At 38.2% G+C, this 13,500-nt stretch overlaps 1 pseudogene; it reads right to left on the reverse strand.

The window, feature by feature from the left end:
* The window catches only part of LOC130975196 (acetylornithine deacetylase-like), a 32,216-nt pseudogene extending 24,765 nt beyond the window's left edge, over positions 1–7,451 (reverse strand).
* Positions 7,452–13,500: the final 6,049 nt, after the last annotated feature.

A 13,500-nucleotide genomic window follows, 5' to 3' on the forward strand; every position in this document is an offset into this window, starting at 1 on the left:
ATCCTACTTAGTGGGATCAAAGGTGATTGTGTACACTGACCATGCTGCTCTTAAATACTTACTCACAAAGCAGGATTCAAGACCCAGGCTTATAAGATGGGTGTTGCTTCTGCAAGAGTTTGATATAGAAATAAGAGACAGAAAAGGGACAGAGAACCAAGTAGCTGATCATCTGTCCAGAATAGAACCAGTAGCTGGGGCGTCCCTCCCTTCTACTGAGATCTCTGAGACTTTCCCAGATGAGCAACTCTTTGCCATTCAGGAAGCTCCATGGTTTGCAGATATTGCAAACTATAAAGCTGTGAGGTTCATACCCAAAGAGTACAGTTATGTGCAGAGAAAGAAACTAATTTCAGATGCCAAGTACTACCTTTGGGATGAACCATATCTCTTTAAGAGATGTGCTGACGGAGTGATCCGCAGGTGTGTACCCAGAGAGGAAGCACGAAGGATCCTATGGCACTGCCATGGATCACAGTATGGAGGGCATTTTGGAAGTGAGCGAACAGCCACTAAAGTTCTCCAGTGCGGCTTCTACTGGCCTACTCTCTATAAAGATTCCCGAGAGTTTGTGCGTAACTGTGACAGTTGCCAAAGAGCTGGTAACCTGCCTCACGGATATGCCATGCCTCAACAAGGAATATTAGAGATAGAATTGTTTGATGTATGGGGAATTGATTTCATGGGACCATTCCCACCATCATACTCAAACACTTACATTCTGGTGGCAGTAGACTATGTATCTAAGTGGGTAGAAGCAATTGCTACACCCACTAATGATACCAAGACTGTACTGAAATTCCTCCAGAAGAACATTTTCAGCAGATTTGGTGTTCCCAGAGTACTAATCAGTGATGGGGGCTCTCATTTCTGCAACAAACAGCTATACTCTGCTATGGTTAGATATGGAATTAGCCATAAAGTGGCAACTGCATATCATCCACAGACTAATGGGCAAGCTGAAGTCTCTAACAGAGAGCTAAAAAGAATCCTGGAACGGACTGTAATGGCCCGAAGAAAGGATTGGGCAAAGAGCTTGGATGATGCTCTGTGGGCATACAGAACAGCATTCAAGACTCCTATAGGAACCTCTCCATACCAATTGGTGTATGGGAAGGCCTGTCATTTGCCTGTGGAACTGGAACATAAAGCCTACTGGGCAACCAGATTCCTAAACATGGATGCACAGTTAGCTGGTGAGAAAAGACTGCTCCAGCTAAATGAGCTAGAGGAGTTCAGACTCAATGCCTTTGAAAATGCAAAAATTTATAAGGAAAAGGCAAAGAAGTGGCATGACAAGAGATTGTCAACCAGAGTCTTTGAGCCAGGACAAAAAGTTCTGCTCTTCAACTCCAGGCTCAAACTGTTTCCAGGAAAACTCAAATCCCGGTGGAGGGGTCCGTATGTGATTACAGGAGTATCACCATATGGATATGTTGAGCTTCAGGATATTGATTCTGACAAGAAGTTCATTGTTAATGGACAGAGAATCAAGCACTATCTTGAAGGAAATTTTGAGCAGGAATGCTCAAAACTGAGACTTGAGTGATTCTCAGTGAAAGTCCAGCTAAAGACAGTAAAGAAGCGCTTGCTGGGAGGCAACCCAGTCATTAGGAAAGTTGTATGAATTGTTCTTACAGAGGCAAGTATCAAAAATGAAGGAATTCACAGAGTTACAGAAGGATTCAGCTCAAAAAGCAGAGAAAATGAGCTTACTGGCGAAAAAACGCCAGTAAGGGGCATTTTGGGCGTTAAACGCCAGAATGGGTACCATTCTGGGCGTTTAACGCCAGGAATGGTGCCATTTTGGGCGTTAAACGCCAGAATGGGCACCATTCTGGGCGTTTAACGCCAGGTGTGCAGCATCCTGGGCGTTTTGGAAAAACGCCCAGTGATAAAGGATTTCTGGCGTTTAACGCCAGCCAGGGCACCTGGCTGGGCGTTAAACGCCCAAAAAGGGTAGCAAATGGGCGTTAAACGCCAGAATGGGTGCCATTCTGGGCGTTTAACGCCAGAAAGGTGGGGGGACCACATTTTTGTTTTCAACTCAATTTTTTTCAAACTTTCCTCTTTTTAACCATACTCCTCTACATAAATGCACTTCAACCCTTCATCATTCACTTTCAAATCTTCACAAATCAAAACCATTCTTCAAATCTATTTCAAATTAATCCCAAATCTTCTTCAAAAACTCACCCTTTTCTCAATTTCCTTCCATATCTTTTCAAATCCCTCTCTCTTTTTTTCGAAAACTCCCCTCCCCACCTTATAAATACACGTTTGGCTCCCTCATTCCACCACACCATTCGAATTTCCTCTTCCTCCCCCTCTCTTCTCTCTTTTATTTTGCTTGGGGACAAGCAAACCTCTAAGTTTGGTGTGCTTTTCCGTGATCACTAAGCCAAGATTCATCAATATCCTGGCTCCTAAGGGAAAACAAACCAATTTAAGAGGCAAGAAAGAGAATAATCCAAAGAATCTTTGGAATGAAGAGAAGTTCTTAACCAAAGAACATGAAGACCATTATCATAAAATAATGGGTCTGAGGTCAGTGATCCCGGAAGTTAAATTTGATCTGAAAGAAGATGAATATCCGGGGATCCAAGAGCAAATTCGAAACAGAGGATGGGAAGTTCTAACCAACCCTGAAACAAAGGTTGGAAGGAACATGGTTCAGGAATTCTACTCAAATCTGTGGCTAACAGATAAGCAGAGAATGACTGGAACTGCTTACCATACCTACAGAACCATGGTCAGAGGGAAAGTTATATACTTCCATCTGGACAAAATAAGAGAAATCTTCAAGTTGCCTCAACTGCAAGATGATCCTGATTCCTTTAATAGGAGGATAGTGAGAGTAGATAAGGGGTTGGATCAAGTTTTAGAGGACATATGCCTCCCTGGAACTAAGTGGATAACCAATTCTAAGGGTGTCCCAAACCAACTCAAGAGGGGAGACCTCAAACCAATTGCAAGAGGTTGGCTAGACTTCATTAGGCGTTCCATATTGCCCACTAGCAACCGTTCTGAGGTCACCATCAAGAGAGCAGTGATGATTCATTGCATTATGCTTGGAAAAGAAGTGGAGGTGCATCATGTGATTGCTTGTGAGATCTACACAATTGCAAATAAGAATTCCACTGAAGCCAAATTGGCTTATCCAAGCTTGATTTCCTTGCTCTGTAAAGAGGCTGGGGTGAAGATGGGAGTAGATGAGTTCATACCCATTGAACACCCAATCACCAAGAAGTCAATAGAAGGACAAGTGCAAGACAACTCCATCAAGAGGAGGGCGCAGGAATTCCTCCCTGAATTTCCAAGAATTGACTACTGGTCCAACCTAGAAGCATCTATTAACAAGTTGCAAGAGACTATGGAGCAACTGAAGGAAGAACAGCAGAATCAGAACTGCATGCTCTGCAAATTGTTGAAGGAACAAGAGAAGCAGGGGCGTGAAATTCAAGAGATGAAACGCCAAAAGTTCTCCTCTCAAGCTGAGGGAGCATCCACTTCTCAAAATCAAGGTTGTTGAGTCCTAACTCTGTGAAAACCTCTATCATTAGAAGCTTATGTTTGCGTTTTTTTTGTTTTATTTTCTATTTATAATTTTTTTTTTAGTTAATTTCATCTTATATCTATATTTGAGTCTTGTTCTTAGTTCATAATTAATAAAATTTATGCCTTAAAGTTATGAATGTCCTATGAATCCATCACCTCTCTTAAAAGAAAAATGCTTTAATCACAAAAGAACAAGAAGTACAGGGTTTCGAAATTTATCTCTGAAACTAGCTGAATTAGTTTGATGTGGTGACAATACTTTTTGTTTTCTGAATGAATGCTTGAACAGTGCATATGTCTTTTGAATTTGTTGCTTTGAGAATGTTAAAATTGTTGGCTCTTGAAAGAATGAGGAGAAAGAGAACTGTTGTTGAGGATCTGAAAAATCATCAAATTGATTCTTGAAGCAAGAAAAGCAGTAAAAAAAAATTCGAAAAAAAAAAAAGAAAAAAAAAGAGAGAAAAAGAAAGGAATAAAGTTGTGATCCAAGGCAAAAGAGTGTGCTTAAGAACCCTGGACACCTCTAATTGGGGACTTTAGCAAAGCTGAGTCACAATCTAAAGAGGTTCACCCAATTATGTGTCTGTGGCATGTATGTATCCGGTGGTAATACTGGAAGACAGAGTGCTTTGGGCCACAGCCAAGACTCATACACTGTCCATGTTCAAGAATCAATATACTTAACTAGGAGAATCAATAACACTATCTGAGTTCTGAGTTCTTATAGATGCTAATCATTCTGAACTTCAAAGGATAGAGTGAGATGCCAAAACTGTTCGGAGGCAAAAAGCTACTAGTCCCGCTCATCTAATTGGAGCTATGTTTCTTTGATATTTTGGAATCTATAGTATGTTCTCTTCTTTTTATCCTATTTTGATTTTCAGTTGCTTGGGGACAAGCAACAATTTAAGTTTGGTGTTGTGATGAGCGGATAATTTGTATGCTTTTTGGCATTATTTTTAGTATGTTTTTAGTATCTTTTAGTTAGTTTTTAGTATATTTTTATTAGTTTTTAATTAAAATTCACTTTTCTGGACTTTACTATGAGTTTGTGTGTTTTTCTGTGATTTCAGGTATTTTCTGACTGAAATTGAGGGTCCTGAGCAAAAATCTGATCCAGAGACTGAAAAGGACTGCAGATGCTGTTGGATTCTGACCTCCCTGCACTCAAAGTGGATTTTCTGGAGCTACAGAAGCCAAATCGGCGCGCTCTCAACGGCATTGGAAAGTAGACATCCTGGGCTTTCCAGCAATATATAATAGTCCATACTTTGCCCAAGATTTGATGGCCCAAACCGGCGCTCAAAGTCACCTACAGAAATTCCAGCGTTAAACGCCGGAACTGGCATAAAATTTGGAGTTAAACGCCCAAACTGGCATGAAAGTTGGCGTTTAACTCCAGAAAAGGTCTCTACACGAAATTCCTTCATTGCTCAGCCCAAGCACACACCAAGTGGGCCCGGAAGTGGATTTTTCTGTCATTTACTCATTCCTGTAAACCTTAGGATACTAGCTTTTACTACTTATAGGATCTTTTGACATTGTATCCGTACCTTATGACCTCATAACACTTTTTACACGTTTCTTGTGTACCTTCCACGGCATGAGTCTCTAAACCCCATGGTTGGGGGTGAGGAGCTCTGCTGTGTTTTGATGGATTAATGCAATTACTACTGTTTCTTATTCAATCATGCTTGCTTCCATTCTAAGATATCACTTGCTCCTAACCCGGATGAATGTGATGATCTGTGACACTCATCATCATTCTCAACTATGAACATGTGCCTGACAACCACCTCTGTTCTACCTTAGATTAAGTAGATATCTCTTGGATTCTTTAATCGGAATCTTCGTGGTATAAGCTAGAACTGATGGCGGCATTCAAGAGAGTCCGGAAGGTCTAAACCTTGTCTGTGGTATTCTGAGTAGGATTCAATGACTGGATGACTGTGACGTGCTTCAAACTCCTGAGGGCGGGGCGTTAGTGACAGACGCAAAAGAATCACTGGATTCTATTCCGGCCTGATTGAGAACCGACAGATGAATTCCGCTATGCTGTGACAGAGCATATGCAATCGCTTTCACTGAGAGGATGGGAGGTAGCCACTAACAATGGTGAAACCCTACACACAACTTGCCATGGAAGGAGACTTGCGTGTTTGAAGAAGAAGACAGTAGGAAAGCAGAGATTCGGAAGATGGAGCATCTCCAAAGCCTCAGCCTATTCTCTATTACTGCAGTACAAGTAACCATCTCATGTTCTTTTGCTTTTGACAATCAATCCTGATAATTTCTGATATCCTGACTAAGATTTACAAGATAACCATAGCTTGCTTCAAGCCGACAATCTCCGTGGAATCGACCCTTGCTCACGCAAGGTATTACTTGGACGACCCAGTGCACTTGCTGGTTAGTTGTGCGGGATTGCAAAAGTGTTATTGCAATTTTGTGCACCAATCGCCTGACAACCGAGCGCTCGCCTGACAAACGAGCCAGCCATTCCGTGAGATCAGAGTCTTCGTGGTATAGGCAAGAACTGATGGCGGCATTCAAGAGAATCCGGAAGGTCTACCCTTGTCTGTGGTATTCTGAGTAGGATTCAATGATTGAATGACTGTGACGTGCTTCAAACTCCTGAGGGCCGGGCGTTAGTGAAAGACGCAAAAGAATCACTGGATTCTATTCCGGCCTGATTGAGAACCGACAGATGGATAGCCGTGCCGTGACAGGGTGCGTTGAACATTTCCACTGAGAGGATGGGAGGTAGCCACTGACAACGGTGAAACCCTTGCATAAGCTTGCCATGGAAAGGAGTAAGAAGGATTGGATGAAGACAGTAGGAAAGCAGAGAGACGGAAGGGACCAAGCATCTCCATTCGCTTATCTGAAGTTCTCACCAATGAATTGCATAAGTATCTCTATCTTTATCTTTATGTTTTATTCATATATCATCTATACCCATTTGAGTCTGCCTGACTAAGATTTACAAGGTGACCATAGCTTGCTTCATACCAACAATCTCCGTGGGATCGACCCTTACTCGCGTAAGGTTTATTACTTGGACGACCCAGTGCACTTGCTGGTTAGTTGTGCGACGTTGTAGTGATCACAATTTCGTGCACCAATTGGTCAATACTTGGTCAAGTTGCCACATAGCAGGGGTAAGGCCTAAAGACAAAAGTAACTACAGAATTGGTTATAATCTACTTTGACAGTCACAGAACCAAGACAAGCTTTTTTCTTCTCTCTTGTTTTGTCATCAAGAATACAGTTTAGTAGAGAAGGAGTAAAATTGGAATAATTATGTTTACTTACACACACAAACCACATCTCTCACAAAATCAATAATTAGAACTTCATTATTGACTTATTAATATTATATATCATACTCATCAAATAAAAAAAAAAACCAAAATAAAGATAATAGTAGTAGAAAATTCCATAGCCGAGCGAAATGTTGAAGGTAGTACTATATGAATGAAGAGCATACTTTATGAGCTAACCCACTGTGAAAGAGTTTTCCGGTGGCATGAAGTTTCCAAGGTATCATTCCACCATACCCTTTTGTTTGTAGTACCCCTTCTCTGCCAAGGCCTTGCTCATAACCTTAACAATGATTCCCTTACGCAACCAATAGTCCTTCCTGTTGATTTTCTCCTTTTTCTTCTCCTCTTCCCTTACCAATTCTTCCAAGGTTGACTTTCCTCCACCGCCACTCTCTTTTCTCTTCAAACTATTTCCTGGATTCCTTTCCTTGTATTTATCTTCCTCATCCTCGTCAAACACATCCTTCTTCGATGAATTATCAGAATCATTAACAATGGAGTAATTCACAGTAAAAACAGTAAGATTCACAGATTAATTAACACTTATTCAACAATTATTTAACCCATAACAAGTTTACAAATTAACGAACAACAATTATTCAATAATTGTTATAAAAAAATACCTAGAAGCTAGAAGCCCTAGAATAGAGCAGAGCAGATCCTGAGCAAGAAGAGGACAAGGGCACGACCGAAGGAATGACAGGTGGAACAGAGATAACGCCGGTGACGATAAAACAGAGCTGCATGACGGAAAAAGGAGGCGAGCCCGGCGACAATGGAACCGAGTTGTGCGACGGTGCTTTCAAAGCTGAAACAGTAGCTGCATGATGGTGGAACAGAGCTGCACGATAACGACGGTGGCTTTGAAGCTCATTTCGGCAACGGTGGTGGGAGATGGACGGAGGTGAGGGAGTGAGATCGATGACGCAGAGAGGAAGGAGGAGCTCGAGGGTGATTGGATGGATGGGTTCGCGTTTAGCCGTTGTGTGGAGCTAAGGTTGCTGGGTTGGATAATTGGCTAGGGCATCCCAGCAAAACGATGGTGTCTTGCGTGCAACGCACAGTGAGACAGATGAGAGAGATTGAGTAGCAGAGAGAGAGGATAGGAAGAGGAGAGAAGAAGATGAAGAAGACTAAAATCTTCAGGGGTGTGAACGAGAAGGTTTCTAAACTCAGATGAAGAACAATTTTGGTTTTTTGTTTTATTAATATGTTTAACACAATTGAAGAATAATTTTAATTTTTTGTTTTTTTAAATATATTTTTGTTTTGTTGTTTCAATTATTTGAAACTATAAAATTAGGATTAATTGAATTATAAAATATGATTAATTTAAAAGGGTATTTTTGTCTAATCAAATAAAGGAATGATGTTTAAGTATTTTTATAAAGTTAAATAGATAAATGTTTTTTAATTTTATTTAATTAAAAGGGTATTTTAGTAAAAGTGGTGATATACTATATTTTTAAAAAAGAAAAAATTAAATGCTGACATGAAAAATAAATTCCACATGTCTTATTGTTATTTGTCCATATTTTAAACGTATCGGTATGTATGAATTTATCATCGTACCGTAGCAATCACAAAAAAAAAAAGAAAGAAAACGAAGGAAAGAGAAAAGGAAAGGATAAACTATTAAAATAGTAGTTAAAAGATTTTGTTGTCCATAAAAATAATTTTAAAAAATACGAATAATATATAAATTGTTAAAGATAACTAAATTTGTGAAAAATAATCATTCATTAATTAATTTGTTTTCATTTTTGTTGACAAAAAATATTTAAGTGACAAAGGTTAGTGATGAAATAGGAAACAGCATTATGTCATAACTCATGACTTTAAATTTTATATAAAGAACGCTCGGTATAGATTAATCATCATTCAGATATACAAATATTCTCCTTATTTGTATATCTTGTTGACAAGTTTACCTGGCTTTTGTAGAATGGGGGCAGGAGCCCAGCAGTTTATGGGCGCTCATGGGGAGAGTCTCTGAGCCAAGTCGATTGTGTGAATGGAATGACATTGTGTTGGGTTCCGTTCATCCAACTTTAGGCGTTGGGCTTTATTGGTCGTTGGGAATGATTTTGATAAAAAAAAAAAAATGCAACGCAGGGTTTTCAGTTTACTCTCCTCTGGTCGTGCCAAATTTCGAACAAAATAATGATATTTTCCCTCAAAGAAAACCCTAGTTTTTTCCTAATAATTTTTACGAAACTAATTTTTATGGACTTTAAATTATAATTTTGGGATAAAATATAAAAGGGGCCTGCTACACATACAAGCAATTAAGCTACGTTTGTTTACAGAGACAAGACATAAGACAAGGACACTGAGACACAAAATCGTGTTTGGCAGAGGAGATATGGACAGAGACAATGTGTCCAAAGTCACTGAATTAGTATATTTTGTGTCCATCCTGACAGGAAGGACACGGAGACACTAATAAGGGACACAACTTATTTTTTATTTTTTCTTTCATTATTCTTGTTAATTTTTCATAATTATATTTTTTATTGTTATATTTTTCATCTCAAATTTTTTGAATAAAAAAATAAAAATAAATTGAATTTTCATAATTTGTTCTAGTTTATCACCAAACAGAATACAAGAACATAAAATTTTGTGTCTCTGTCCATCAGTGTCTTGTCCTATCCTGTTCTCAGTGTCTTATCCTGTCATGTTCTTAGAAACAAACGCAGTCTTAAAGCTTACAAGCCTTACAAGTAGGCCTAGTCCAGAAACAACCCACGTGCACTCACTCCTTAGAATGGAGCGTCAATCTCACGCACCTCACACAAACGGTTACGTTTTCCAAAAATACGCTGATTATGGCGCACTCTCCCTCAAAGAAAACGCAAACCGTCATGTTTCAAGGAGCATTCCAAACAAATTACGATTCTGAAGAGACATTTGAACTCGTCACGAAGATTAGAAGAAATCAAGAAGAAAAGATAAAACTCTCCATACAAAATTACCGGAAAAAATGAAGAAATATTATTCAAGGTAAGTTACTGTTTTACTGAACTTGTAGATTTTCCACATTTCTATTTCTGATTTCGAAATCGAAGAACTAGGTTTTACTGTTCTTCTAAGTTCTTTTAGATTTTACTGTTCTTCTTGTTCTACATCTCATATTACTGTTTTTACTATTCTTCTTGTTCTAGGTTAGTCTTCTAGGTTTTACTGTTCTCAAAGTTGTTCTAGGTTTTACTGTTCTTCTAGTTCTAGTTTTTCTCCTAACTGATTTTTGTGTGTATATTGTGTAATTTATTGGGTGTATATGGAGTAATTTGTTGGGTGTATATGGTTGATTGTTGGGTGTATATGGCGTAATTTGTTGGGTGTATATTTCTGAACTCATATAATGTAATATAATCAATAGTTGCAACTGTTCTAATATTGCTTGTCCTTGGGTGTATATTGCTCGACCTTGTAATATTACTTGACCTTGTATATTTATGCATGTTTGAGTGAATTGAACATCATTTTGAACTAATCTAATTAAATACTTATGAAATCGGTTTGGGTGTATGTGGCTGATCTATGGGTGTATCTGACTGATATATGGGTGTATTTTTTATACATTAACAATATCTCCTTTTCATTGCAATAAAAATGGCAAGCAAAAACCAAGTTGAAAAAAATGTAAGCACAAATATATGTCTTAAGATAAAATCAGTTTTTCATAATAGAAATATATCTGACTCTAATTTTGCTTTGTTTACAGCAAACCAAAGACCTGAAGTGTGCAACCCATCTGTTGAGTGAGAAATTCAGAAATATGAGCGAGGAGAAGAAAACAATTGTTAGAGATTTAGGATTTGGTGGCCTGATGCGCATCCTGCCGCTAAGGGTGCATCACAAATTATTAAAGGAGTTGGCTAACTCCTTTAAATTAGGGAAAAGCAGACTTGAAACCTGCTACGGTTAATTTAGAGTAGGACCAAGCACAATAGGGGCTGCGTTTGGCCTCAACGCGTTAGGTAACTCATTACTGACATAGGTGTATATGAGCCATATTGGGGTGTATTTCAACTGATGTTTGGGTGTATTTCAACTGATTTTCAAACTATGTGGTTTTCTTTTTTGTAGGAGATCTATTTCCTCAGAAAGTCAGTTATAAGAAACTTTCTGAAGAGAACAAACAAATTTTTAGAAGATTCCAAGGGAAGACTCTAAAAAGTCTGACGGATGAGATGATGACTATTGCTATTGATAATGAACAGGATCGCCTCATGTTCAAGAGGATTTTCATGCTCTATATACAGATGGCATTTCTGTTACCAATCACAATAAACAAAATTTTCCCTGTGCACCTGGTACCAATTTTCAAGATGGACATAATAAGAGAGGGAAACTGGGGAGCACATGTTCCGAATTTCATCATCAAAGCATAACGGATTACAATCTGAAAAAGAAAAAGACAATTGATGGCTGCCTATTTGCCTTGATGATAGTTTACTTCCATCTATCAAAAACTAAAGACAAGAAAGGAGAAGAAAGAGCTGCAAAACCATGGATTGCCAACTGAAATAGAGAGCAGTTGGTTGAGAGGATGAGAGCTGAAATGGATAAAGAAATTGTAAGTGAACAAAATATCTTGGGTGTATTTTATTTATGTGGTTGTTGTTAACTAACATTTTTACTATTTCAGGGAATTGTAAAGATGGCAGAAACAAAGGAGAAAATGAAACAAATGAAGAAAAAAGAAAAAAAAGAAAAAACCAAAAAAACAAAAAAAAGAAAGGCAAGTTCATCATCATCTGACATTGAAACAACTGAAAGTGAAGTCCATTCTACCTCTGAGTCTGAGACTGAAGAAGACTCAGAGGATCCAACAAGGAAACAATCCACCCGAATAGCCAAAAAGTAATAACATACTTGGGTGTATTTTGTGTATTCATTTGGGTGTATTTTCTGTATTCATTTGGGTATATTTTTTGTATTCATTTGGGTGTATTTTGTGTATTTATTTGGGTGTATTTTGTCCCTTTTGGTATGCTTTTAAATAATGATTGTTTGTCTTCCAGAATGGAATCCAAAAAAAAGGAAGAAGATCCAGGAGGATTCTGATTCAGAATCTGAATCGAATGATGAGTAATGTTCTGAAATTATTATTGCTTTCCTTTTCGGTTTATTATCAAAATTTCATGTGTTAACAGAGCATCTCTTATTAACTTTCAGAAGTGAAGAATCATCACCAGTAGAGAAGCAAAAAACAAAGAAAAAGACTAAGAGAATACCCCATGTCTCGGGTGATGTCTCGGGTCGATCGTTCTATCATAGAGATCCATGTCGGGACTTTTAAAGTTTCTGGGAATTCTAACTCGCATGATTTCTTTAATGAACGGATCTTCCCCTCCGAGAGGACTTTCCTCCAAATCCGCCCCATTGCTTCGACTTTGAAAGTCGGCCTCTAACTTTGAGAGCTTTTCCTTCAACTCTCTTAATCATCGTTCTTATTTCGTAATTCTTTTTCTGCTTCTCACTGCCATTCAGGCTTCTGCTCGAGTTGTTCCAATCGACCACGGTGTCCGTGTACGAGCCCCAGTATCTCTGTGGGATGAGGAGGCTCTTCGTCCTTATGTGAATGTACCTCCGACTGTAGTCGTTCGGGTGTAAGGATTTCGTGATGTTCCTTCCCCATTATGATTACTTATTCCTTTTTGTAGCGGGTGTACAACAAGGGCTCGTTCGTCGTTATGGGTTCTGGTTCGGACTAGGATGTTGTGCATCCGTCTTCAAATTGCTCGTCTGCCATGGTGAGGTGTATGCTTCCAGTAGGGGTGATCGGTTTGTAGTTTGGTTCGGTTTTTAAAAGAAAATTCATCCGATCTAATGTTGTATTAATTCTTCGGTTCGGTTTGGTTCTATTTTTTATCAAAACCAACCAAACCAAACCAAACCAATTGAAATCGGTTTGGTTTGGTTTGGTTTGGTTTTTCGGTTTTTATATTCATTAAAAAGATTTCATGTTCTAATCATATATGAGGAACTAAAGCCTTCTTAAGCTATTTTCAAATCAATGATACAGAATACATAAAGGCTAAGACACTTGGTCTAGTAAAATGGTGCTGATTTACATGACAATCGGCTCCTATTTTATGCTTTATTATCATCAAAATGCAGTGAAGAGGATTACATATCTCTGGATGCATCCTATACCTGTCATGATAAAAAAAATTAAGAAAAGGATTCAGCTTTTATCATAAAACAGGACAATGTAAAATTATAGTCATCTTTGCCTAACAAAAAGTAAGCCATAAATTAGAACAACACAAAAACTAAAATAACATAAATTAGAACACCAAACCACAAACTTAAATTAAATAATTAAAACAAAGAACACTATAAACTTAAATAATAAAAATAAGAACACATAACAAATTTTCAACCAAAAATTATCAAACACAACCACAAATTACCAAAGCTGCAAGAACAAATTAAAAAGAACAGAACCAAAAATCCTAAACCAAAAATCATATAGCAAAATAAAAATAGAACCAATTATTAAAACAGAACTAAGAACAACTAATTAGATCCAAAAAAATTAGAACAAATAATTTACCTGAAAGCTAAGAGGTATCCCCATTCTAAATGCAGAGGAATGGCT

Source organism: Arachis stenosperma, chromosome 4, assembly GCF_014773155.1.
Source record: "Arachis stenosperma cultivar V10309 chromosome 4, arast.V10309.gnm1.PFL2, whole genome shotgun sequence".
In the NCBI taxonomy this organism is placed as follows: Eukaryota; Viridiplantae; Streptophyta; class Magnoliopsida; order Fabales; family Fabaceae; genus Arachis; species Arachis stenosperma.